Source organism: Chinchilla lanigera, unplaced genomic scaffold (assembly GCF_000276665.1).
Source record: "Chinchilla lanigera isolate Chin_1 unplaced genomic scaffold, ChiLan1.0 scaffold00022, whole genome shotgun sequence".
Taxonomy (NCBI): Eukaryota; Metazoa; Chordata; class Mammalia; order Rodentia; family Chinchillidae; genus Chinchilla; species Chinchilla lanigera.
Window position 1 is genome coordinate 388,835 of NW_004955423.1, and position 27,198 is coordinate 416,032.

General features: G+C 37.9%; 1 long non-coding RNA gene across 1 annotated transcript; it reads right to left on the reverse strand.

Moving 5' to 3' along the window:
• Positions 1–27,028, reverse strand: LOC106148523. The gene is made up of 3 exons (XR_001234054.1): positions 26,906–27,028; positions 3,326–3,492; positions 1–150 (listed from the first exon to the last, which is right to left on the reverse strand). It is a non-coding gene; the product is annotated as an uncharacterized LOC106148523 (long non-coding RNA).
• Between the last annotated feature and the right edge of the window lie 170 nt (positions 27,029–27,198).

The window sequence follows — 27,198 nt, forward strand, 5'->3', positions numbered from 1 at the left end:
ACCGGACAGAAGCATTGGGGAAGACAACAGACTGTTCTTAAACTGGAAATGGAGATTCAAGCATATCTTAGTAGCATATCAGTCTAAGTGTCACATAGAAGGAAAATCTACAGACATGGAACCAATGGTGAATAATTTATCTGGGCACATCTATTGAAAAGAAAAAGGAAATCAAAGAGTTAGTTAAACTTCTTGTAGTGTCCTCAAATAATCATTTACAGTTTCTTTGAGGTATAACTCTGAAAATTAAACAGTACAAAAAAATATTGCTCATTGAAAATCTTAATTGACCCAGTGAATTTGGTCATCAAATATTCAATTGACTTCTTAGAAAATCCCACCTGTTTTATTTATACTCTGCATATTAACCCCAAAGAATTTAGAAAGTATAAAATGTTATTATGGGCATCGCATAGCATTCTGATTGCATTTGATGAATACATTATGTGAAGGGACCTGTGATACTATTTTATCTGTGTGTATTTCCCCTTTCAGTAAAGTCTGGCTTTGCATACTTTCAAACAACCTTGTAAATAGTATGTAGTGAATATATAGTGGGTTGAACTGATAGTTGACCTAGAATTAATAATGTACAATAGACAAAAAACCTAAGTTATTTTGGTAATTTGACATGTGCGGTAACAATACATTTATGAAACCCCAGACCTATTTGTTTATATTATAAAATTTAAATATAGTGTAGGATGATCTATATTAATATCTCATCTTTTTTCTTAGGAGTCTGTTGTTTACCATGGCCTTCAAGGCTACCATTTACAGTAATAAATGGCCACTGCCAATCCCATAGACCTGCCAAACCTTCTATCCACTCCTGGCCCAGAGAGAGATATTGTAGGCTGTTAATGTTGCCTAGAACATAGAAGCAGCTCCTGCAGCTCTGGGAGAGTTTTCTAAAACTTTGGAAACTGTAGATATATGTTAAATATGAAGAAGAAAACAAATATAAACACTTCAGTGAATATCCTGCTAGTCTTTTCTTCCTGAGCACTTTTTCATAACCAAAATCACACATTGTACATTCTACTTTATATTCTACTATCTAGCATATATCTATACACATTTCTCACCATAAATGAGAACCCAAGGCAATTCCTTAGTGACATAGGTAAGGGTAACATTTCTCACATTGTGGGTTATATGCAGATTCATATGTTATACACAGGGACCGTAAAGTTCCTTGGAAGATTAATTATACATTTTTCCTATGGGTAAGAAAACAGAATTTACCTATGTTTGAGGCACTGACTGATAAATATAGAATACTTTTGTGCCAGCAGGTGCACGAAGTCTAAAGAAATGACAACAGGTGGCAAGGGATGATGGACAGTGGCTGCCCACTAGGTGATAACTGCCTTATGTAACACCCTGATTATGGTTCCCAGCTCTATTTGCTTTTGACTGCTCCATGTCAAGTGTTCTCTTAGAGTGTTTACTTTCCATCTCTTCTCCACCTACCCCTTGCCCGCCCCTCTCTGTCTTCCTCTCACTCTCTCTCTGCTTTGTATTCTGGATTATCGCTGGTACTTTGAAATTTAAGGTTTTATCCAATACATTATTGCATTTTGTCTGCTTTAGGCCCCTTACAGATTTCCTGGAATGCCCATTCCAAGAGACTCTCTTTTGCTATCCAACACTTTTTTTTTTTTTTTTTTTTTTTGTCTTTTTATGAGACAGGGTCTCACTGTGCAGTTCAGGCTGGCCTTGAGCTCACTTTGTAACCCAGGCTGGTCTCGAACTCACAACGATCCTCCTGCCTCAGCCTCCCGAGTGCTGGGATTACAGGCATGCACCACCCGCCCGGCTGCTGTCCAACACTTTTAAGTGTGGTTACTTGTCCTCTCCCTGGGCTAAGAGGATGCTTCATTGCTCTGCTCTGAAATATGTTTCCCTGAAATGATCAGAGAGAGAAATATTTAATCTGCCCAGCTCTGGTTCCTGCTATAGGAAAACTCAGCTCTCAAGGGTTCATCTCTGAGATGAACTGGGATGATACTCTGCTTCCTGTTCCTAGATGCCCTTAAAGTCATCCCTAGTGGCTACCATTTTTTAAACACTTTGTTTTTCAAATAGTCTCTAAACAATCTACCTGCTCTTCATGGATCCACTGCTTCACAGCTGTGGGAGCCAGTAATGCCTTGGCTCTTCTTTCTATATACTGCAGTTCTTGGAGGAAGGCTCAGGCATTTGGCTCCAACTTTTCTCAGCATTGCTCCCCCCTCAGCACTAGGGGCCCTGAACAGCCACCCACACCTAAGTGTGGTGCGTGCATCGAGTAGACACTCCCTCTGACTCTTCTGGGGTTTTTAAAATCTCCTGGTACATTTGGGTCATCTGGGCATGGAAAGCAGAGGATTGTAAGTCCTACAATCCTCTTGAGAAGTTATGTCTTAAGAAACTGTCCTTTGTTGCAGAAATATCCTCAGTATTGCACGGTTTTGCACCTGCTTTAAGCCAAACCCTGGTTTCAGAAACTGACTCACAGAGTGATGAAGCTAAGGCAGGAGTTTTGCTTATAATTTTTTAAGTTTTATTAACTACCATTTGCTGAGCATCCAGGATGGGCCATGATTATTTCATCTTCATCATTACAGTAACCATCCAAAAGTAGATATTATTTATCTGACTGACTTTGCCGGTAGTACATGGTTAGTAAATGGCAAAACTAAAATTCAAACCCAGGTCTTTCTGACTCCAACCCTGGCTCTTAATCTCCATGCTAACAGCCACATACAGACTACGCACTGAGATCTACTCCACTGCAGTACAAACACAGGTCACATTATAAAACAGGTTACTTGGAGTCTCTATTAACTGGTTAATGATTTACAGGGCCCAACTAAGTGCAAGATACACTGGCAAGTGAAGGGTAGCCAAATTACAATATGGTCCTTGTCCTGAAGTTGAAAAGATAGTATCAAACTGAATGCTGAATAAAAATGTGAGAGTTAAAAACCATCAGGCAACAATGCAGGAGATACATAAATAGCCCAAATAATTTACTATACATCCCACTCTGCTCTGTTATTCTTAAATAACATTTTATTATGGTAAAAATATATAACATGAAATTCACTATTTATAAGTTTACCGTTCAGTGACATAGAGTATTTTCACATTGTTTGGCAACCATATCACTATCTACCACTAGAATTTTTTTTATCATCCCATACAGAAATGCTGTACAAAATTCAACAATAACTCCCAGTTTTATCTTTCTTAGGATCTGCTAACCATTGTTCTATGTTCTGTCTCTATGCATTTGACTATTGTCGATAATGATATAAGAAGAATTATAAAATGTGACCTTTTGTTTCTGACTTGGCATAATGTCTTCAAGTTTTGTCCATGTTGTAGCATGTATTAAAATTTCATTCCTTTTTGGAAAAGAATTCCTTTCTAAGCAGGCATTCATTGAATTGGGGATGTCACTCAGTGGTGTAGTGCTTCTTGCCTCAGGCCTGGGCTTGATCCCTAGCATGAAAAGAAAGAATGAATGAAAGAAAAGAAAGAAAGAAAGAAAAAAAAAAAAGAAAGAAAGAATCACAATGGATGAATAGATAAAGAAAATGTCAGATGTCATACAATTTTGTTTATCCATTCATCTATGAACAGATATATTTAGATTATTCCAAGTACTTTTATAAGCACTGACTTTGGAGGTTACTTTTTTTTCCCCTAGTACCGGGAATAGAACTCATGACCTCACACTTGCCAGGCAGGCGCTGTGCCACTGAGCTAAATCCCCAGCCCTGGAGGTTACTATTATACGCATTTTCAGGTAAAGAAATAGAGGCTGAGATAGATGAAAAAATTGGCCTAGTAAGAGCTGGATTCGATTCTGATGTCTTAAGCATTATGCTCTGCTATCCTTGTATTTTTAAGTGAGAGCTATAGGAAACTAAATCCTGCATGTAGTAGGATGATGAAATCGCATGGGGTGGGTTCAAGTAAGAGCTCTTCGTGGAGGCTATGGCTCTAACTCCATGTTGTAACAGCCAAGATGTGAGAAGGTGGAGACAAAATTTGCTTTGAGAAGAAAGGTTATGTAAGGGCTTACAGGGCCGACCATTTCCTACAAGGGCGAGCACGTGCTAAGCCAAACTCATGCTTAGAAAAAATAAGACAGACAGTTGCCCGAGCACCTCCCCGTAGCCTGTTTGGCAAGAAACAGCTTCATCAAGCCTGTGATTTTTAAAAATCGGCCACTGGGCACAGCAGACCAAAACGATTTTGAAAACTGAATACACATTTTCCTCAAAATCTGTCTGTACCCTTAATTTTTTTTAAGCGTCCTCAAAGTTCTGGCTTTTACATAAATACATTATTTCGTTTTACATGCCATGGATTAAAGACTGTCCCTGTTTCTTCATTTTCTACTTTGCCCCATCATTAAACCTATCTCATCAAAATCTGTCTTTTCCCTGGGTTACCTCCTAGCATGATTCTTTCTGCTGAGGTCTGAGGAGGTGAGAAAATAACAGTTCAGACATTGCCCAGATCCACTAGTGGGCAAATGGTAGCTCTCCAAGCCCTCTTTGCACTGCTTAAGAGCAAAACCTATTTTTAAAATCTGAAATCCCTTGAAACCTAACCCAGGATAGTCACCTAATATTTGAAAATATGGTCTCCTGAATGGCAGGGGAAAAAAGGCAGGACTGCTTGGAATGAGGAAAAAACAGCTCCCTCGTTTGGACTTGGGCACTGTGGCAGTATGACAAGCAGCAAATTATTTAAATTTTCTGGATGTCAGTATCTTTATTTGAAAAATAAAAATCATAATGCCGATTTACTTCCTTTTTCTTTCTCAGCCTATGACTCTTCAGCTTAGATATTTTTGCGTGAGAGGCCTACCTACTCGTCTAATGAGAAACTTATACCGCAACCCAATACAGCTGACGGTGTTTCACTGTATTCCCAGCTTTTAGATACTAAAGGGAGAATATTCTGGACATCAAAAGAAGGTTAATGGTTGACTACTGTCACCTAGAGGTAGTAAACTCAGAAAAACACTATGGATGGGGAAAATAGGGACTTATTATTCAGCAGGTGCAAGATTTCAATTTGGCACAATAAAAAAGTTCTTAAGCTCAATACTGGTCATGATTGGATAATAATGTGAATGAACTTACTGTCATTGAACTGTGCAGTTAAAATGGTCAAAATGGTAAATTTTATATTTTATCATAATAAAAATGCTACAGGATGCCCATAATAATTTTATATATTTTCTAAATTCTTTGGGGTCAAGATGAGAATTACAAATAAAACAGCATGGGTTTTCTAGCCTTGTTAAGGAGTGCTTATTGGGTGAGGAATGTAGCTCAGTGCTAGAACACTTGCCTAGCATGTATGAGGCCCTGGGATCAATCCCCCATACCACAGAGTAAATAAATAAAAATAAAATTAAAATGGAGAGGGCTTACTTAGGGGCCTACTGGGGAATTTATGACGTGACATGGCACAAAAAGATGAAACAGACCATGCAAATACACACTCTGTCTCCCCATCATCACCACCTTTTTCTCAGATCTGGTGGGAAAATAATGAATTAAGGTCATGAGCCCAGCAGAAGTGGAAGTTGAAAGGGGCATATGGAGCCGGGCGTGGTGGCGCACACCTGTAATCCCAGCACTCGGGAGGCTAAGGCAGGAGGATCACTGTGAGTTCAAGACCAGCCTGGGCTCCAAAGTGAGCTCAAGGCCAGCCTGAACTGCATAGTAAGATCCTGTCTCAAAAAGACAAAAAAAAAAAAACAAAAAACAAAAAAAAAGGGGCATATGGAGCCATCATGGTGTAATGACTGCTGGACCAACTAAGGAAGAGATCAGAGTAGAGGCCTTGAGTCAGGACAAGCCTGAGTTATTGTGAAAAGAAAACCTGTGAGCAGTCAGATGCTAGAAATAAAAGAGAGAAGAGAGATGAAGAAAGGACAATTGCAGAGGGGGAATAAGTTCTAGTGTCCTACAGCACAGTAGAGTGACTATTATTTACCATAATTTACTTTATAAGTAACTCTAAGAGAAAAACTTAAAGATTCCCAACATAAGGAAATCATAAATATTTAAAGAGGTAGACAAGCATTACATATTATGTACATGCATCAGTTTATCACACTGTGCCCATTAACAAGTACAATTCTTATGTGTCAGTTAAAAATATAATTTAAAAAGATGTTTTGTTAGCTGTCCTATTACAGTTAATTAACTATTACTAAACTGTCACCTCTGCAGTGGAGGGTTTTCTTCATGTTTCATTTCCTCCCTTTCTTACTATTGCATTTAAAATCCTAGAGCTTACATGGATGCCTTTAAAAAACATGAATCTGAAAGTTTTACTTTAAAAATGTGTTGTGAATGTTCCTATCAAAGGGAATTTAACAGAAGAACGAGAGGAGGGAAGGAAGAAAGGAAGGAGGAAGGAGAAGAAAGTGAAGAGAGGGAAGGAAGAAGGAAGAAAAAAGAAAGAAGCGACAAAAACAGGCTGGTTCCAGATGCCGCTCCACCCCAAGAGGACCAGTCAAGTGAAGAGTAGTCGAGTAAGGTTAGCAGAGAAAAGCCCTACAGTGCTGTCCCTGCTGCTCTTCCTCCTAGTGCGGTCTGCACACAGTCCCTTAGTGATAATTCCCTGGGTCCTGGTGGATTTTCATGGATTTATACGCACAATGTCCCTGCAAAGACAACCCACCGGAGTAGGCATTACTCAGATCTCTTTTGTGCTATTTATTCAGTTTGTAGGTATGTGTTTCAGTTTGAGAGATACATGAAACAGAAAACAAAGAAATACAAGAAAAATGAACAATGATCATGAATGATAATCTACTAAGAAAGCTTTCTTAAAAATAAGATGAATGAATTGGGAAAAAATAGCTGATATTACTTTGACAGATAGCTTTAGTAAGACCTGTAACAGTCATTAGGACTGCCAAATGAATAGCTACTCTATAAGGCTAAAGGAGAGTGCTAGACGGAGAAAAACTGTTGTGTTCTATTCCTTCATAAGTGGAACCTGAGACAAGGGTTGTATGTGGTTAGTTGATGTAATGTATTTCTTGAGAAAATGGAATGAGGGTCAGAGTGAAAAGGGAAAGAAAGAAAACCAATCCAAGAAAGCATTACCCCTATAATGTTGTTATTCCTACCATGACCAATTACTTAAAAAAAAATCTTTTGAGAATTATATTAAATATGCCTCAAAACTAATCACTCAAGAGAAGAAAGAGGGAGGCATTTAGGCTGGGCGTGGTGGCAAATACCTGTAATCCTAGCACTCAGAAGGCTGAGGCAGGAGGATCTTTGGGAGTTCGAGACCAGCCTGGGCTACCAAGTGAGCTCAAGGCCAGCCTGAACTGCATAGTGAGATCCTGTGTCAAAAAGACCAACAACAACAACAACAACAACAACAACAACAACAAAACAAACGAGGGAAGCATTTATCCATAGATCCCTTTCTTTCTTTGGACTAAGGGTGCCACTGGAAGATTTAGCTATCCCTAGGGGAGCAGGTGGCAGCATTACAGAAGCCCTCGAAGAGCTGGCTGCAGCTGGGAGCCTTTGACCTTGGCATCACAGGTAGAACAGTGAGCCAGGAGTACCTAATTCATGTGTAAGAATTGTTTGAAGTGGTGAGGTCTGTTCCTCCTGTTCTTGTCATGCCTCTGCAGAGAGGTAAGTTCTTTAAAGAAAGGCTGGGGAGAGAGACCTCACGGTTAAATACCAAGGCCCTCAATTTCTATCATCCAGATCTTTCTTCTGGCTTAAATACAAATACTATGTCTAGTTTAAACTCATTTCATAAGAAGTATTGTAATGCACAAAAAAGCAGAAAAGTCATGAGGATAGTACGTTGTACATAGATGTTTGCATTAAAAACACTGATTGTGTCATTATTGTGAAAGGGAAGCAAAGTCACCCTTTTGAAGAGTATGGATTACACCTGCAGGGTTATAGCTTTTTAATATTCCAGTATTCTTATGTGAAAGCAGAAGTAGTAATATAGATTTTTAAATAGTTTTTTGTTTTTAAATCATAAGAGTTAAGTAAATCAGTTCACATTTTGAGAACTCTTATTGAGAACCTTGGGGCTCACTCCAATTTAAGATAATCACAGCAATAAGCAACATTGGAGAATTCAAAAACTTCTAAAGCATGTGTTATGGTTGATACATTGTGTCAACTTGGGGAGTCTAGAGGTTTGGCTAAGTGACTCAGCAGGAAGCCAGGGTGCTTACTTTGTATACATCCTGAGCCTGTGGAAGACGAGGGCATGGAGATTATGTGAGAGCTACACGCCCCTTGGGTGGGGGTAGCCTGTTTACACTGGCAGGCAGGGAAAGAAGCTGCTTGCCGCCATTCCTCCCTTTTGCTCTGGCTGCATTGCTGTTCGGCTGCCATTCTCCTCTTTGCTCTTGTTGCTTTGCTGTCTTCTGCCTCGGAGCCAGCCAAGTATGGACTGAAACCTCCACAAACTGTAAGCTAAATAAACCTTTCCTTCCTTCATTTTGGGCATTGGGTATTTTGTCTCAGCAACGAGAGAAAAGTAACCAAGACAGCATGCATTTCAGAGTTTCAGAACATCATGATATTGACAGGCGCCTGGTGAGCATTGATGTATCCAATGAGGCAAACACTGCCCTTTGTACTTGCAGTGCTTGTCATAGTCATGTTGGCTTGTCATCCAATGGAACAAAGTTTATTTCCTTATTTCATCAAAGCCTCTTTTCATCCTTTATTATAGCAAAGCTTCTTTACATATCATTCCCTTAAAACAAATATATACATGGACATGACAGCTACAAAATACTGAGGTAGACACCCATAGATCTCAAAGAAGAAATAGGTCTACAATTATTGTGGTGCCATTAATACCACTCTCTTGAAAATGGACAGAACAACTAGACAAAAAATCATCAAGGATATAGAACTCAACACCATCAACCGATAAAGTCTAAAAACATTTACAGAACAGTACACTCAAAAGCAACAGGATACCTATTCAAGTACCTATGAAATCTATACCAAGATAGACTAGATCCTGGGCCACAAAACACACATAAATTTTTTTTTTAACGAATTGAAAGCATGCAACTATGTTCTCTGAAAACAATGAGGTCAAATTAAAAATAAGAAATATAAAGTTAAGAAGGAAATCTCTGTGATGGCTAGTTTTGATAGGACTGGGAAATACCTATGCAATTAGTAAAACACACTTCTGGATGTACCAGTGAGGGTGTTTCCAAAAACCATCAGCATGTGGGATAGCAAAGTGATGCAGGAGAGCCACTGTGAATGTGGGCAGGGCCACCTAATAGGGTGGGAGCCTGAAGGAAAGAAAAATAGAAAGAGGATCCCTGGCTTTCTCACCCTTTCTTCTTCCTGGCTGATATTAGGTGAACAGCTTTCTTCCCCCATGCCCTCCTGCCATGATATTTCTGCCTCGCTACAAGCCTAAAAGCAATGGAGGGAGCTCAGCACAGACTGAAACCATAAGCCGAAATAAATCTCTCCTCCACAAGCAATGGAGCAAACTCACCAGGGACTGAAACCTATGAAACTATAAGCCAAAGTAATTCTTTCCTCCTTTAGGTTGTTTTCCTCGGGTATTTTGCCACATTAATTGAAAGTTGACCAACACAATTTCCAAACAGTTGAAAACTAAACAACACACGTTTGTGCGATTCATAAGTCAAAGAGGAAAATTAATGTGAATGAGTCATGAAACATTGGCTCTTTTCTGCCACAGCACCATTACAGGTTATTTGAGAAGACTGGTATTAAGTTCCTTTACTGAGTCTGAGGAAGCTGTAATTTCCAGTCTGAAGTCACTCCTTTCAATGGCTCTGCTCCTGGGCCTTGGAGCCAGAGACAATGGTCCCACCATAGCTCTGCCACTTAAGAAATGTGCAACCTCAACCAAGCTGTCACTTTTTTGGAACCTCAGAGTTCCTATCTGCAAATGGAAGTAACAGTAATCATTTTCTCATAAAGCTGTGGCAGCTTTCAACTCTCTTGAACAAACTGAATATACCCATGTAATCTCGATCGTTTCCTTTATCACCTTGATCATTTCCTGGCTCCAGATCTTCCTGTGCTCCCCTCCTGTAACTATGACCTAGGTATGGATTAGATTTATCTACTTTGTACCAAATGTCAATGAATCTTATAATATGTACTATTTATATCTGGAATCCTTTCCCAGCTTTATATTCTAAGATTCATCGATTACATGTAATTATAATTGTTCTTTATCTTCTGTTCAGTATTCTGTTGTGTGAATATTCCACAGTGTATTTCTCCTTTTAATCTTTTATGGGCCTTTGACTTCCTACTGTCATGTTGAGGATTGCCTGGTATATTGAACCTACATAAACTGGACTTTGCCACATAACCAGTACCCTTCTCATGTTCTGTTCCAGTCAGTATGCCCCAAGAGTACCTAATTTGAGCTTAAATATGATCTATATATAATAGTATTGTTGTTTTGTAGTGCTGGGGATTGAACCAATGGTCTAGCATATGATAGGAAAGCACTCTACCACTGAGCTACATCACCAGCCTCTATGTAACTTTTTAAAATATTGCCTGATTGTTAGTTGTTGTTGTTTCTGCTGCTCACAGTATGTTTTCTCCAAGGAAATGGGGCATAATCATAACCTGTGTGGCCTGGATTGTAAATAGAAAACTGAGCCAAAGTTTAGGTCAGTATTCTTCAAGTTATGGGTCTTGAACCATTAATGAATCAGTCAGTATTTGTTTTGTTTTGTTCTGTTTTTTTGAGACAGGGTATGATTACATTACCCAGGATGGCCTCAAACCTGGGACTACATGCATATACCATCATATCCTGCTACAATAAGTATGCTAAAATATACTCATAAACATAGAACAATGTAATAGAGAATATAGCAGTATGGATCATGTGCAGGGAGTGTAAGTTTTGTAAGATTTTTATTTCAAACTTACGCATAAACATGTATTTGTAGATTGGGTTGAGTAAATACTTGTTCAGATTTCTCACTGTCAGTTGAGAAATCTTTTCTTGATTAATCTGAGGGAAAGCATTAAGGTCAGAGCTCAGGTCTGACTGAGCTCTTCTGGCACTGGCTAACGCCTCAGAGAGTGGATGTCTATGCAATCCATGTATGTAACAAAAAACTCAGAGTGCAAGTGAGGGCAAAGGTACGGGACCACACTCTGCAAGGTCTGAGCAAACTATGTGGTTATGTGGGTCAGGTAAGCATCAGGTCAGGGGTGGATTAACATTGCTGTGGGATTATGCAGGGCTCAGTCCATGTTGGAGGATACTGTTGGAGAATTGTGAGGTGCCTTGGGAAGAAACTGGCCTTTGCCACCCTTTGAGGTCTTGGGAGAACCTGGTTTTGTGGACTTCTCAACAAGAGAAAAAATCCTCAAAGGAAGCTATGGGACCTGTAGCTTACCCAGCAGGTGAAAGTTTAGGCAATTTCTTGGGAGAAATAAAGGTGATTTGGTTTATGAGGTTAATGATAAGAATCCAACAATTCATTCATTCAAGAAGTGCGCAAGATATAGTTCTATCTCTACTCAACTAACTAATATATTTTCCTACCTATTGTCTATCTTTATCAAGATATAGTATTGAACTCTAAGTTCTGAATTATAGGTAAGTTTTACCTGACCATAACAAGCATATTCAATATTGAACATGGTGCTTCATATTCAATTCTAATCTCCATGAGAACAGAGACTATATCAGTTTTTGCTTGACCCTGGTTACATTCCCATTGCCTATATCTAGTAGATGCTCAAAAATATTTATTGTTTGAATGAAAGAGTGTTTTTAAATTTCTCTATAGTAAGTATATGTTGTTTTTAAAATTAGAAAAAAGAATACTATTATGCTACACTATAGTATATCATATAGCATATCATGCTAAAATTAATTCTCTTATAAGAATAACTAAAGTGCTTGTTACCTATAAAACGAGGGCTGGTATTTTATTTCCAAAAGATAAACACATCACCCTCACCATCTCTTTGATATTGGACTATTTCATTAAGAAACTAGGAAGATTCTCAGAAAGAAAAGTATTGTAACAGAACATATAAACCATTCATAATTGTAGTTTCTCTTTTTCCCCAGCCTTATTACCATTTTTCTATATTTTTCCTAGAGAACATATATTTGAAATCTTCAAATGTAAAATAAATAATTTTTCCAGTATACATACAACCTTCTCTGAGCATACACTTCTATAACTATCCATAGGAAAATGAGACCTCTCAAAGCTCTATCCTTTATCTCAAAAGCCCAGTGTGAGTTAGAAAAAAAAAGGCTTTTCTTTTTTGAGGTCTAAATTCAAATAGGTTTGGACCATCTGCTTCATTTCAGATCTGCTTAAAAGAAAGCTTTAGATTTTTATAATACAAAAGATTTTAGGGGAAAACAAACCAAATCCATTGTTAGATCTAAGGAGAACCTAGGACATTTAAAAAATCAGATGTGAAGGTTTTCCATCTTCATTTCGTTCAGTTTTCTGGTTCAGAAAACTGGAAATGAGTTACACACTGTTCTTCCTCTTTCTTATGAGGTGACCTCAGAGATTAGTGTTGCAGGAATGTTAACCACAGGATGAAGCAATATACACACCTGACTTAATCAAACAGAGCCACCCACTGATAACCTCTACCCCAGTGAAGTATGCCTTTCACCTTTCCTGTGGTTGTTCTGATTGATCAGTCTTGCATTCTTACATCTGGGAATCTGAGCAACTTTGTTGAAAATAACAATATGTAATACAACAACAACTGTTAATTCCTATCATTTTGTTCTGAAACCCTGTATCATTTTTATTGTTTTTGTTTTGTTTTGTTTTTGTCTATGTTGTTGGTATTTTGCTATTGTTCTTTTTTATTATTCTCTTTAAACTAAAAAATAGTTCGGGAAATTTGTTTGATAATATGCTGATATTAGTGGAAAGGGTGGAGGATGGGAGGGTTGGCAGGAAAATTTTGCTCCTATGCAAAGTCCAGATTTTTTACTAATCACAGGTTGGGTAAAAGAGGTAAGTAGACAAGACCTAGCAATGAAGACAGGGGAAGGGACATACCAGGACAAAGGGCAGGAGAAGCAGAGGTAAATCTGTCGATCTTGTCTGGCAATTATGTTCCTTTCCACTCCCATATCATATAATGTTGAGGTAACTGTGCTGATTACCCAGAGAATATACAGTAATGCTGTGCAAGGGCAGAAGTATCTTATGATTATATAAGCTTATATACAGAAAGCTTACATAGATATACAGCGCTTACATAATATATATAACTTCTCAGAATCTCTTGAAAGCTGCTTATTCATTTTCTTTTTCTTTTTCTTTTTCTTTTTTTCTCTTTTTGAGACAGGGTCTCACTGTGCAGTTCAGGCTGGCCTTGAGCTCACTTTGTAGCCCAGGCTGGTCTCGAACTGGCAACGATCCTCCTGCCTCAGCCTTCCGAGTGCTAGGATTACAGGCGTGTGCCACCACGCCTGGCTTATTCATTTCCTTGATGGCAAAAGGACAACTGTAAAAGCTTCCAGTTGCTGGCAGCCAGATAGAGAATAAAAGCAGAAGGTCTCTCCTGAAAGGTGGGATTTTGCCCACGTAATAGATTCCCTTCAGATAGGTTCATCAGGTCAGGGTGCTTGAAATGCGTGGAATGTGAAATAAAAGTTTATATATTAAACTTTGGCTGCCTTCTTTGGTATTCAAATAGGATGTGACATTTGATGTTAATGTTTGACCTGTCCTTGGCATGCAGTGGGCATGAAGGAGTGAAGCTGGCCTGCAGGCATGACTTTGTGGATCAAGGGACTCTAAAGCTTAAGTTTCCTTGAGGAAGCCCTGAGAAATGTGCCGAATATCAGTTGGATTGCTTTAGGCTTCAAGAGGCAGCCTAGTTGTCAATTTTGTGGATTCTTTAGGCTTCAAAAGGCAATGATCAATTCTGTGGATTCTGAGCCAGGTCTGGAATCAAATTCTAGCTTTATCACTTAACTAGTTGTGTGACTTGTACAGATTTTTAAGCTCCTATATCTTAGTTTCCTTGCATACAAAATGAAAAACATAATAAACCTGGTAGATTTGTTATAAGCCTTAAATACAAAGGAGCTGCAGGTGTAGCAGAGCAGAAACTTAGCATGCTCAGGACCCTGGGTTCAATGTCCAGCACCCAAAACAATAACAACAAGAAGCCTTAAATAAATGAGTTCATTTAAGGTATTAGAAGGGTTCCCAGAACTTTGCTTGATATTTGCTAACAAGGAGTCAAATGACCTACTCAAACTGACTTAAACATTTAGGAAATGCAATTTCTCACTTAACAGGAATCCCAGAGGTAGAGAGGACAGCATAGTTGATTACCCGACCAGGGTAACATGCTCATCATTTTTCTCTGCCTTGCCATTCTGAATGGTGGCTTCATTTTCAGACTGAGAATAAGATAGTTACAAATGTTCCAAACATCATATCTAGAGATATATGTTTATTTTTGTGGCTTTCTTTTCAGAGAAAAAGGTGACATTTCAGAGAAACTCTTTCTCAGACATATAAAATGTCATTGGCCAGAATTGGTCTTTTGGCAAAGGGAATGAACGGATTTCTCTTAGACCAATTAATTCCACCTCTGAAGCTGGAGCTGTGTCAGCTTTCTCTGGATGCCTGGAAATAAGTGAATATCTGAATAGTGTTTGGGTTCCAATAAAAACTCACTTTGAAGGGGATGAGGGAATGAATACTGGGCCAATCAATAGTGATCATTACAGCTAAGGTGGGTAAAGACCAAGAACTGGGTGCTGGGTGAGGTAAGAGGTACAAAAAAACACAGGAAATAGAACCTGGAGAGATCCACTGAGGTAATTTCTGCTCCTTTGGAGAGGGCTATTTAAAGAGCCTGGATAAGCCCACTAAAAGGGATAGAGCTATGAAGAACAGCAAATGTCATCTGAGTCCCCCAGTAGCCCTTTTTTGTGGGTGATAAGGAAGAGAATTATGCTAAGTTCACTTGGTGAAAAACTTTAACCCGTTAAGAGCATTACAAATAAATTCTTGACCTGGGCATGGTGGCACACACCTGTAATCCCAGCACTCAAGAGGCAGAGGCAGGAGGATCATTGCAAGTTTGAGACCAGCCTGGGCTACAAAGTGAGCTCAAGGCCAGCCTGAACTGCATAGGGAGACCCTGTTTCAAAAAGACAAAAAACAAAACAAAAAAAAAAATAAGTTCTTGAATGACATGAAAAGCCGTGAAGAGCCTGAGATTTTACCCTGCTTAAAAGCTAACAAGCTAGCTTGCCATAGTTTCATAGATTCTGGCAAAAGACCTGAGATTCCCAGTGCAGAGGCAAAGGACTTTATCGCAGCAATAGCAGTAGCCAAAGTGTGAACATTTGTGCTGGTTCCCAAGCCCTGACACCCACAAAATGATGTAAAAAGAGCCAAGTGACATCTGCACATATAATGGGTTCCATCGCAGAGGAGGAAATCCAAGCTTAGAAGACCCTAGTGTGTTATAACAGAATATTAAGTCTGCTTGTAAATCTTTATTATACTTAATAATAAGTGCATCTACCTGTACTGCCTTGGAGTCTGGTGAATTTTTCCATGAGGGAGATGTTCTGTTGGCCACTCTGATTGTCAGACCATTAGAGGCTGAAACAAAATCTGTTCATTTTGTTTCATACAGTATAGAAATCCAATCAGTGGGATGAGAACAAATGATGGTGTTGATTTCAGCCATGCTTCTAAGAATCCCTGATCCAGGAAATGAAACAACAAATAATCACATAAATCCCATTAACCATCAGGGTCTACCTTAGAGAGTCAGGTGAGGGGCAGGGGAAAGTAAACTTCCTTTTTTAAAATTAATCAAGTTTGCTGGTACATTTTAGGTACACATAATGATTACTTTCGTCACAGGGAATTTGTACCAGTACATGACATATCTCGATGCTTCTTTTTTTCCCATTCCCATCCCCTCCCTTCAACCCCTATTCCTCTCCTTATTTACAATCTTTTTTTATTTTAAAAAGTAAAAGAATGAAAACATATTAACAAACACACATACATTTACAAAATAACACAAGAACAATATAAGCAATACTGAAATTCAGACAAGGTGTTAGGAAATTAACAATGGTTGTTGTGTTATATATTGATTTCTTCAAAGTGGTTACTCAGGAAAACAAGCATAGACATGTAAAATTGATCAAATAATTAATCATTAACTGTTCCTTTCAATAAAGTGATAGAAGTCAGTAGTACAACTATGTTAGCTATCCTGTATACACATATATACATAACTTTCCCTTCTTTCTTTTCTCTTTTCCCTCATCCCAGTTGCTCTTTACATTTGAGCAGTTTCCTTTCGTTTCATAATGTCTATCATATCTCCTAATTTTATACACTCTTTCAGGTTCTTACATTAGTGAGACAATATGTTGTTTACACACACAGGTCTGATTTATTTCACTTGTAAGTATGGTCTCTAGTTGTGACCTGTAAAAGCCTTGAGTTTATCTTTCTTTATAGCTGAGTAATATTCCATTATATAAAAAATCACAACTCTTTAATCCATTCCTCAGTGGATGGGCATTTGTGTTGATTTCATAATTTAGCTATTACAGATTGCCCTGCTATAAACATGGGTGCACATATATCTCTGTGATATGTTTTCAGTTCCTCTGGGAAAATACCCAGAAGGGGAATATCTGGGTTGAATGGACCTCTACACCTAGTTTGCTGAGGAATCTCCAAACTGATTTCCGCAGTGGTTTCACCAGTCTGAATTCCTACCAGCAGTGGAGAAGAGTTTCTATTTCTTCACAGCCTTGCTAGCATTTGTTATTGGTTGATTTCTTAATGATAGCCATTTTTACTGGGGTGAGATGAAATCTCAGTGTCGTTTTAATTTGCATTTCTCGAATGACTAATGATGTTGAACATTTTCTCATGTGTTTATTTGCCATTTGTATTTCTTTGTCTGAGAAGTGTGTATTCATCTCAGATGTCAATTTCTGGACTGGGTCTTTTAATTTGGGGGGGCTGATGTTTTTAAATTCTTTATATGTTCTAGATAGAAGTCCTTTGTCTGAGGGACAGTCAGCTAAAATTTTTCCCCAATTTGTGGGTTTTCTTTTTACTCTGCTGGTGATTTCTTTAGATGTGCAAAAACTTTTCAGGAAGATGAGATCCCAGTTATTGATTCTTTGAAGTATTTCCCATGTGGTTTGGTTTTTGTTCATGAATTCTCTGCCTGGCCCCATGTCTTCAAGATTTTTATCTACTTTCTCTTCCAATAGACTTAGTGTTTCTGTTTTAAAATTGAGATCTGTGGTCCATTTTGACTTGAGTTGGTTGCATGGTGACAGACTTCTGTCTATTTTCAGTCTTCAGCAAGTGGCAAGCCGGTTTTTCCAGCACCATTTATTGAAGAGACTACCTTTCTTCCAGTGAACTTGTTTGGCCCCTTTGTCAAAGATTAGATGGCTGAGTGTGTTTGTAGTGATGGCTGTTTCTTCCAGTCTGTTCCACTGACCCTCACATCTCTTTCTTAGCCAGTGCCATGTTTATTACAGTAGCTTTGTAGTATAATTTCAGGTCAAGGATTGTGATTCCACCTGCCTTGGCTTTGTTGCCCAGGATTGCTTTTGTTATTCTGGGTCTCTTCTGGTTCCAGATGAATTTTGGGACTGTTTTCTCCAGATCTGTGAGGTATGTTAATGGTAGTTTAATGGGAATTGCATTGAATCTGTACAACAATTGTGGTAGTATGGCCATTTTCACAATATTGGTTCTTCCTATCCATTAGCAAGGGGTATTTTTCCATTTACTGAAATCCTCTTCAATCTCTTTTTTCAGAGTACTGTAGTTTTCATTGAATAGGTCTTTTACTTCTTTTGTTAGATTGATCCCTAAATATTTCAGTTTCTTGGAAGCTATTGTGAAAGGTATGGTTTCCTTAATTTCTGTCTCAGTCTGTTTGTTATTTGTGTGTAGGAATGCTATTGATTTTTGAGTACTGACTTTGTATCCAGCTACACTACTGAATTTGTTGATTAATTCAAGGAGTCTTCTGGTGGAGTTTTTGGGGTCTTCCATGTAGAGTATCATGTCATCTGCGAATAAAGATAATTTCACTTCTTCGTTTCCTGTCCTTATTCCTTTTATTTCTCTCTCTTGTCTAATTGCTCTGGCTAATGCTTCCAGAATTATGTTGAATAGGAGGGGTGACAGTGGACATCCTTGTCTTGTTCCTCATTCTAAAGTGAAAGCTTTTAGCTTTTGTCCATTTAGTATGATGTTGGCTATTGGTTTATCATAGATAACTTTGATCAGCTTGAGGTAAAGACCATCTATTCCTATTTTCTGTAGTTTTTTTATTTTAATCAGGAATGAGTGTTGGACTTTGTTGAAATCTTTTTCTGCATCTATTGAGATGATTATATGCTTTTTGTCCTTGGCTCTATTGATATGGTGTATAACATTTATTGATTTGCATGTATTGAACCAACCCTGCATTCCTGGAATGAATCCAGCTTGGTCGTGATGTATGATTTTCTTGATTATTTGCTGCATTCTGTTTTCTTGTATTTTACTGAGTATCTTCGCATCTATGTTCATTAGGGAGACTGGTCTGTAGTTCTCTTTCTTGGTTGGGTCTTTCTCTTGTTTTGGTATCAGTGTAATACTTGTCTCCAGAACTGAGTTTGGGAGAATTGCTTCCCTTTCAATTTCATTGAAGAGTTTCAGTAGTGTTGGCATTAAATCTTTTCTGAATTTCTTGTGGAATTCTGCTGTGAATCCATCAGGGCCTGGGGTTTTCTTTGTTGGTAAGTTTTTAATCATGTTTTCAATCACATAAATTGATAATGGGTTGTTCAGGATTTTTATCTTCTTGATTCAATTTTGGTAATTTGTACATATCTAGGAATCTGTCCATTTCTTCTGAGTTTTCTATCCTATGGGAGTAAAGAATTTCAAAGTAGGTATTAATGATCTTTTGAATTTCTGTAGGCTCTGTAGTGATTTCATCCTTTTCATTCTTTATTGCATGAATTTATGTTTTTTCCTTTCTTTTTCTGATAAGGTTGGCCAGAGGTTTATCAATTTTATTTATTCTTTCAAAGAGCCAACTTTTTGATACATTTATTTTTTGTGGTGTTTTCTTCATCTCAATTGCATTAATTTCTGTCCTGATCTTTATAATCTCCTCCCTTCTTTGGGCTTTGAGCTTGACTTGTTCTTCTTTTTCTAAAAGTTTGAGGTGCAGCATTCAGTTATTTATTTGTTCTCTTTCTGTTTTCCTTATGTGTGAGTTCACCACTATAAATTTCCCCCTGAGGACTGTTTTCATGCATCCCACAGATTCCAGTAAGTTGTATTTATACTTTCATTTGTTTGTAGGCATTTTTTAATTTCTTCTTTAATTGGTTGTTGAGGAGGTTGTTATTTAATTTCCAAGTGCTTATGGAGTTTTTGGAGTTCCTTTTGTCATTAATTTCCAGTTTCATTACTCTGTGGTCAGATAATATGCATGGGTAATTTCAATTCTTTTGCATTTAGTTAGGTATGCTCTATGGGCTAGAATGTGGTCTATTTTAGAGAAAGTCCCATGTGCAGCTAAGAAAAATGTGTATTCTGATGTTGTGGGGTGGAACACTCTGTACATATCTACTAAGTCCATTTGTTCACAGATTTGGTTCAGATCTGTTATTTCTTTGTTGATTTTTTGTGTAGTTGACCTATCTCTTTGTGTCAAAGGGGTGTTTAGGTCCCCTAATACAGTAATGTTATTAATTATTTGGTTTTTCATGTCTGTTAAGATTTGTCTTATGTAGTTCAGTGCTCCCATATTTGGTGCATACATGTTTATGATTGTTATCTCTTCTTACAGTTTTCCCCTAACAAGGATGTAGTGACCTTCTTTATCGCTTTTGACTGTTTTTGATTTGAAGTTTACATTGTCTGCAAACATAATAGCTACCCCTGCTTTTTTCTAGGTTCCTGTTGCATGGAGAATTGTTTTCCATCCTTTGACTTTCCGTCTATGGATTTTCTTTTGAGTAAAATGTGTTTCCTATATACAGCATATTGTTGGATTTTCTTTCTTAATCCACTCTGCCAGTCTGTTTCTTTTGACTGGAGAATTGAGGCCATTTACATTAATGGTTATAACTGATATATGTTGGCTTATCTTTGTCATGTTATTTACTTGCTGTTGGTTTCCTACTTTTTCTCTCTGTTTAATTGTTTGCTTTGCTTGAAGGTTCCTTTCTATTGCTGTCCTTGAAATTGTGGTGATTTTTTCCTCTGCCTAGAATATCTTTTAGTACTCTTTATAAGGATGGTTTGGCACTCATGAAGTTCTTCAGTTGTTCTTTGTCATGGAAATATTTTATTTCTCCATTAAATTTGAAGAATAGTTTGGCAGGATACAACAATCTTAGTTGGAAGCTGTTTTGTCTCAGGACCTGTAATACTTCACTCCAAGCTCTTCTCGATTGGATGGTTTGTGTTGAGAAATCTGCTGTGATTCTGATGGGCTTTCCTTTATAGGTGATCTGTTTCTTTTCTCTAGCAGCTTTTAATATTCTGTTCTTTTGCTGTATGCCTGAGAACTTGATTATTCTATGTCTGGATGTAGTTTTATTTTGGTTATGACGAGTTAGAGTTCTATATGCCTCACTTACTGTATGTCAGATTCTTTTTCCATGCTTGGGAAATTTTCTGCTATTATTTTTGCAGATATTCTTTTATGTCATTTGTATTGCCTCCTGCTGTTTCATTGACTCCTATTAGTCTTACATTATCTCTCTTTGCCTCATCTTGCAGCTGTTGAATTGCTTTTTCCTGGCTTCTTGTTAATTTTAAGAGACTCTTTTGCTCTCGTTAGCTGCCATGCCAGTCTATACCCCACAGCTCAGGTGCTCAGTCCGCAACTGTACTCTCTCCAGATGCCAACTGTCCCAAGTCATTTTACTTGTGTTTTTCACCAATTGGCTATAAATCACAATCACCACCATCCCCTTCTCAGGTTCATTTCATTTTCTTGAGCAGTTCATAGAGCCATGGGAGCACTCCACTTATTGGTTTATTATAAAGGACATTACAAAGAATATCAATGGAAAATGTATAAGGCAAAGCACAGGAGAAAGGACATGGAACTTCCATGCCTTCTCTGAGTTTCCCACTTTCCAGGAACTTCTATATATTCAGCTACTCAGGAACTCTCTGAAATTAAACTCTGTGGAATTTTATGGAGACTTTATTGCACAGGTATGATTACTGATGCACTGGGTAGGGAAATGTAGTAAGCCTGTCTGCTGCAGCATTCTTCTTTGCCTATCTGTGCAGCATTCTTCCCTCCACACTATGATTCAGGACCCCTCTAGAATGAGGATCTTGCAATCTGCTATCAGACTAGGGTAGGTCAGAGAATTTCTTTATGGTCAGCTCCAAGACTGAAAGCCAGAGGAAGATTATAGTTTTCATTTCTATGACTCATTTGGGGAAGAGAAATTCTACTTTCTATGGCCTACCTTGAGGAGGAAGTTATGAACAAGGAAGTATGACAAAAAACAAAAGATATACATCATAATAACACTGTATTCCAATGCTGTTGTTGCTTGCCCTCTGCTGCTTAAAAATTTATTGTGTCTAGTCCCAGTACCTATCCTTCACATTTTTTGCAATCACCCCCTAATCACATCCAGATATTTTATTCAGGCCACATTTTAAGAGTTTGAGAGACCCATTTTGGTTCTCATAGTTGACTGTGTGGGGTCCTGTAGGAAGATTTGGTGAGTGTAAATTCCACCAAGTGGCTGTTATTTTGATGATTCAGGACCATGTTGATCCAGCTAGAGAATCCAGATGGCTAAACTAGAACTCAGTTTGAATCTCCTAGTCTCTGTTTTGGGTGGGATGCCATCTGGAGTCTGTACCAGCCAAGATGTCCTGGAGTTAGGTGGGTGGGGGGAGATATGTCATGCCCAGGTATAATTGTTGCATTTAGGAGATATTTACTATATGTTAATATGTGGTTTGTACCTATGTCATAATTATAGATATATTTTCTAGTATTAAGGCTGGTGTGGTGGTAGCTTTTATTGGTTCTTATGGTATGTCAATATCCAGTTTGTCTTTCACTTTGTTATTGTGGCTGATTTTGTTCTATTGCCCGGGTGGCATAGTTGTTGCTATTAGCTAGATTTTTTTATGCTAATGTGTGGTTTGTCTTTGGATCATCAACAATCCTGCAGTTCATTTCCAGAAAACTGGGAACTGGGCCAATTACACTTCACCCTCCCTTTCCCAAATCAATGGAAGTGGTCAGATCTTGGAACAGAGGCAGACGCCTACAGTTAGCCACACCCAGGGCACATTGCTGAAAAGCAGACATGAACTAAAGACATTTCCATACTAGCAACAAAATGTTTCCATTTTAATTGATCTGCAACCTTTAGAACACACACACACACACACACACACACACACACACACACACACACAGATCAATACAGACATGAGAAAAGGAGACAGCAGATTACCTCCAAAAACTTCCAACTTCCCTGAGGCTAATCCATGGGAAGGAAATCAAACAACTGAATTACATGAAATAATAAAGAAAAAACAGCAATAATGAAAAACAGATCAATAAGGTACAGCAAGCTAAAATAGGATATAACTAAACAAATAGACTTAATTTACAAAATGATCCATGAGCTTACAGAAGACCCTAATAAAAAGCTAGCCAAGTTAAACAAAATGATACAAAACATGAATTACCAGTTTAGCAAACAATTAGAGTCCATGAAAAGGTACCAAATAAAAACCCAAGAGGTAAAAACTTTTATTGAAAGTATGGAGAGCAGAAGTGACCAATGTGAAGACAGAGTGTCAGAACTAAAAGATAGAGCTAATGAAGGTGCCATCAGTGATATCTTTAAAACAACAGGAGAACACAGAAAATGGACCCAATAGTTGCTAGATGACACAAAGAAGATTAATCTAAGATTGATCAGAATTAGTGAAAAATCAGTAGATAGAACAAATGGCATAAAATACCTGTTTACAGAAATAATAGCCAAAAACTTTCCAGGTATAGGAAAGGAATTTATTTATTTATTTATTTATTTATTTTGGTTTTTCTCTGGTACCAGGAACCAAACTCACGACCTTGCGCTTGCCAGGCAGGCGCTTTTTGTCGCTGAGCTGAATCCCCAGCCTTTAGGAAAGGAATTTAATGTACAGTAAGGAAGGCATATAAAACCCCAAATACCCATGATCAAAAAAGAACTTCTCCACAATACACCATTAATCTAAACCCAAAAGTCTAACACAAGGACAAGATCTTAAAAGCTGTTGGAGAAAAGCAATAACTCATTTATAAAGGTACACCAATTAGAATTGTAGCAGACTTCTCAACACAAACCTTGAAGACCAGTGGAGCTTGGAGTGAAGTGTTTCAAGAACTAAAAGAAAGCAACTTCTAACTTGGACTGATATTTCCTGCAAAACTATCTTTCAAAATTGATGGAGAAATAAGACCTTTCCATGACAAGAACATCTTAAGAATTTATGACCACCAAGCCATCACTCCAAAAATTTCTAAATAATAGTCTGGAAAAATACAGTGAATCCAACAATGCCAAAAAGCCTAATGGAATAATTTACCAGGTAAGATGAATGTTTAAACAGAAAGGGAGAAAAAGGAATCAGCAATAGGAAAGTAATGCAATGACATGAATAGGCCAATATATTTCAGTAATAACTGTCAATATGAATGGTCTCAACTCCCCAACCAAAGCACACAGATTGGCAGGTTGGGTCAAAAAACAAAACCTAATGGTATGGTATTATGGTTTGTGTCTAGATGTGCCCCCACAAAGCCTCATGCAGTCATGGGACTTTTCCAGAGGTGGCTAAATCTAGAATGTGTGATGCTAGGATTAATGGTATGTGATTAGTGAGTTCACTGATTGGTCTGGCATAGTTCTGGCTAGGATTAAGGGTGTGAGTGCCACACCTGCCTTAGAGTGGGTAACCTGTGTACAGTATAAGAGATAGAAAGAGGCTTGTTCCACTTCCCTTGTTGATTTTTCTGTCTTCTACTGCCATGAGTGGTTGCTCCTCTGGTATGTACCACCCTGCCTTGGAGCCAGCAAATTATGGACTGTAACCTTTACAAACTGTGAGATAAATAAGTTTTCTTCCTTTAATTTTGGTGTCAAGTATTTTGTCTCAGCAATGAGAAAAATAACTAACACATATGCTGCATACAGGAAACACATTTAATCCAAAAATGAATTGTAGACTAAAATTCAAAGGATAGAAAACAATATTCTATTCAATGGCTACCTGAAAACAAGCAATAGTAGCCATCTTATTTTCAAGCAAAGTGCACTTCAAGAAAAAATTGATCAAAAGAGGTCACTACATATTAATTAAAGGAACAATTCAACAGAAAGAGATAACAGTTATAAATATGTGTGCACTGAACCTCAGTGTACCTAACTTCATGAAAGAAACACTACTACCAGAAAAAATTAACTAAATAGCAATATAATTTTAAAGGGAGACCTCAATACCCTACTATCACAGAGAGATCAACTAGACAAAATATCAACAAAGAAGTAAACTTTAAAATAAATAATAGATGTCTACAGAATGTTCCACCCAGCAACAGAATACATATTTTTCTCAGCAGCACATGGAAATTTCTGCAAAGTAGACCACATACTAGCCAATAAAGCATGCTTATATAAATACAAAAGAATAAAAATTATCCCATGCATATCAACTCATAGTGCAATGAAACTAGAAGTGAACAACAAAAGAAATCACAGAAATTATGCAAACACATGGAGATTAAATAATACACTCTTGGATAAGCAATGGATCACACAGAAAATCAAGAAATAAATTAGACAGAATCAAATGATAATGCCAATACTATACCAGAACCTATGGGACATGATGAAAGCAGCCTTAAGGGGGAAGTTTATAACTGCGAATCTTCACATCAGAAAAACAAAGTACCTTACTTTACTTCTCTCATCACTGAGACACAATACAGAGAAAGGAGGTAAGGTTTATTTTAGCTCACTGTTTGTAAAGGTTTCAGTCTATAGTCAGCTGGCTGCAAGGCAGGGAGCATGTCAGAGGGATAAGGCAGAGGATGCTTGCTCATGGCATGGTAGTCAGGAAGCAGCGAGAGTGGTCATGGGAGTGGCTAGGAAGATATACCCTTCTAGGTCATTCTCCCAGTGACCCACCTCCTTCCACCAGCCTTCACCTCTCAATGTCACATTTTGTTATAAACTCATCAGTTGACTAGTCTACTGATTAATGTTACACCCCCATGATCCAATCACCTCCCAAAGTGCTACTTATGACCATATGAGGCTTTGACGGGACATCTAGATATAAAACATAACACAGAGTAAGGCCAAATCAATAACCTAATGATGTACCTCAAGGTCCTAGAAAAACAAAGAAAATTCAAATGTAAAACAGGTATAAGAAAGGGAATTATAAAGATCAGGGCAGAAATTAATGAAATTGAGACTAAAAAATCATTGCCAAGAATCAATTAATTGAAGAGCTTGTTCTTTGAAAGAATAAATAAAGTAGACAAACAGCCAACCTTACAAAAGAAAGAATAAAAAGAAAAGAAAATCACAATGAATGCTACTAAAATCCAGAAGATTGTTAGTAACTACTTTGAAAGCCTGTACTCCATTAAATTGGAGAATCCAAAAAATAGATTCCTAGATATATACGAATTACCAAAACTGAGACAAGAAGATATAAAAGCCTGAATAATCCAATAACAACAATGAAATTGAGACAGCAGTAAAATACTTTACCAACCAAAAAAGCCCAGGACTCAATGGATTCAGCCCTGAACTCTATAGGAACTTCAGGGAAGATCTAATACCAGCACTCCTCAAACTCTTTAATGAAACTAAATGAGGAGTACTGCTAAATTTATTCCTGGAAATTAGTATTATCTTGATTCCTAAACAAGACAAGAACTCAACTGAAAAAGAAAGCCTTAAGCCAATCTCTTTAATGAACATAGATACAAAATTCTCAAATAAAAATGTAACTCAAATGAAAATGGATCAAAGGCCTAAATATTAAAAACAGAAACAATCTGCTGGAAGTTAAAATAGAGAAAACTTTTGAAGACAAAGACATAGGCAAGGACTTTCTAAACAGAATTCCAATTGCACAAGAACTAAGCACAAAAACCAACAAATGGGATTTTATCAAATTAAAAAGCTCCAGCACAGCAAAGAAAACAACCACAGAGTGAAGAGACAACCTACAGAACAGAAAAAAATTTTAGTTACACCTTGTACAGTAGACTAATATCTAGAACCATCCAAAATAAAAGACCCAGACAAAAAAGAGGCAACTGCATGGAGTTGTGAGTGATCATATACAGAACCCGTGCAAAACCCATGTTAAACAAAACTCAAAGGCAACATACTAGAAATAATGTTCCTACAACAAATGATTAACAGAGGTTTATGTCTTTAACACAGAAAGAGTGCTTACAATTCAGTAACAAAAGATAATATAATAAAGAGTGAAAATGATAATTCACCCCAAGTAGGATAAGTCAAGGAGTGTTTATTTATATAGTTGAGATGTAAGGAAACTATACAGGATGGTGCTGTTACAGCACCAGTTATCACTTCTCCCCCTGAGAAGTAGTGAGGGGAGGGGGAAGCTACAGGAGCCCGGAGAGGAGCAGTGTAAGGTTGGAAGAACAATGAACTTTGTTTTAAAGACAGCAAGTCAGATACAACCTTATAAGGAGCGACCAAGGATATAAGCAGTTTGAGTTCAGCTTCAACTCACCTCCAGTCTTCTGCCAGGCTTTTTACCTGCTAACCCCAGCTGAGAGCCAAAGGGCACAGGTACTAAGATAAGGAAGCCCACAGAGGTCACACTTGCAGGGCAAGAGCTGGGTGCAAAAGGGAGTGAATGTGAAGCTCCCAACAGAAGTTATGCAGCTCAAGAGGAAAGAAGATAGATATGCAAATCACAGAGGAGGAGGCAGGACTAGGCTTACTACCCATGGAGACTGGGCTACACCTCCCCAGTCATTAGAGCTCAAATTCTAAGGTCAGATTGCCTAAGTCTACCTGTTC